The sequence below is a fragment of the Etheostoma spectabile genome, chromosome 20 (genome assembly GCF_008692095.1).
Source record: "Etheostoma spectabile isolate EspeVRDwgs_2016 chromosome 20, UIUC_Espe_1.0, whole genome shotgun sequence".
Taxonomy (NCBI): Eukaryota; Metazoa; Chordata; class Actinopteri; order Perciformes; family Percidae; genus Etheostoma; species Etheostoma spectabile.
Window position 1 is genome coordinate 26,516,942 of NC_045752.1, and position 1,984 is coordinate 26,518,925.

A 1,984-nucleotide genomic window follows, 5' to 3' on the forward strand; every position below is an offset into this window, starting at 1 on the left:
ATTTAACCAATGCATTATAAACCTTGGAGTAAAAGCAATAAAAATGTTTAATTTGTCAATTAGTAACTCTGGTTTCCCTTTTCATTCAAATAATGAATGACTGAAAATTTAAATGATACATTGGCTTTGTTTTTCCATTAACTCCGAGTTCATTTCCTGTTTTCACATTTTGTGTTTGCGTTAATACAAAGGTGTGTAAGTCCCGGCTCAACAGCTGGAGCTCCGATTGGCCAGCTGCTGTGGGCTGGCAGAAATCTGGCCAATCACAGCTTTGGCTGTAAATGAAATAATAAATGTCAACAGAACAAAAAACAGAATTATGACATTTTCTTCTTACTTTTCACCTTATACTTGTATGAATCCAATTCTAATAGTTTTTACATGTATACATTTATTGATTTATTATAATGAACTAAAGTAAAAGTCCATATGGCAGGAAGAACTTCTGCTGCTGGGTTAGGATTGCTTTAAGAACAACTCACACGCAATACATAGTGAGCTCATTTTCAGAGCTGCTCCCTCAGCGGTTAAAGTCCGTGATGAGACAGATGCAGGACGGGGGACTTCCTCTTCTTTGTTAGTTAGACTAGAGAATGAAGGGCAGCTCCTGTGATGAACCACGCACGCACACACACACACCACACACACACACACACACCCCCCCCCGTTTGATACAGGACTTTTTGGCTTTGCCACTTGAATGTACAACCCCCCCATCCCCTCCCCAACCACTGTCCCCTCTTTGCTCTCCCAGGAATTTCCCCTGGGAGCAGAGATGCTTTTGTGCCACCCTTTGCTTCCTTACGTTTGGGTAAAAACTCTCCTCTCTCTCCTCCGTCTTGACATTGGACAAGAGGACCATCTCCCATCTCCTCCCTTTCCGCATCTTGTTTCCTCTCCTCTCTCTTCTCCTCTGAATCCTCCTCAGCGTGCCGATGATGTGCGGTCCTTGTGCGTCGTACCGACCGACTGACGCCACGAACCCACCTCTCTGGGGACGGGCGCGCTCCACCGAGGGGCCTCATTTATTCAAATTATCCCTTGGCTTCATTCAATTCTGCATATTGCATTAAAGATGACACTTAAACAAATGGAAGTCATCTCCCGGATTGTGATTTTTTTTTTTTTTTTTTTTTTTTTTATTGTCGGATTTATCTCACAAATTGACACAACCTGCAGAAACATCACACCGGGATTCATTTTTCCTCGCTCCATACAGTTTGGGTGATTTTAATAAACGGGGCCCTTTAGGTAAAGCTTTTCTCTTTTTCTACTGGAATGTTATCAATTTCTACTGTTTTGTTAATGCAATGGTCGGGAGCAGCACTGAAATCCCACACTGACTCATGTATTGTTTTACAGTTGCACACCTAAACTGTAGTGTCAGAGTAATAAACAGCTGGGATACTCTCTCTGGGCTTCCTGTCCGTCTATGTCTTCCTCTTCACTCGGTTTCTAATGGGGGCATTAAGCAATCAATGACCTTGACAGTCACATTCATCTGGCCTGTTGGCCTGTAGGTTTGTTGCAATGGAATTCTTTCTTTACTGGAATTGAAAGATTTGGTTTACAATTCAACCATCTGTTCCAAATTTAACATACCCACTTTTTGGTTTCCATGGCAGCCATCGTATTTCCAGGCTTGATGTGTTGCCATGGAGCACAGTAAGCTCTGAAGTGTGGAAAAAGCCTGATAAAACTGTAAATCAGCATTTAATCAAAATGTTCTTATCCGTGAAATGGACATGTTTAAAACTGCACCCCTCAAAGCATCATCAGAATTGATAAGAAGAATCGGGATTGAAATCAGAATAGTTGAAATCCAAACAACGTCCAACGATAACCAGAAAGGCCACAGAGAGAGACAGTGAAGAGAAACACTGTAATACATTGGCAATGTATTACGGTGGGGCTCGAATGTTTGGGCACCCCAAGTAAAGATTTGTGTTAATGTGCATAAAGAAGCCAATAAAAGATGGAAAAA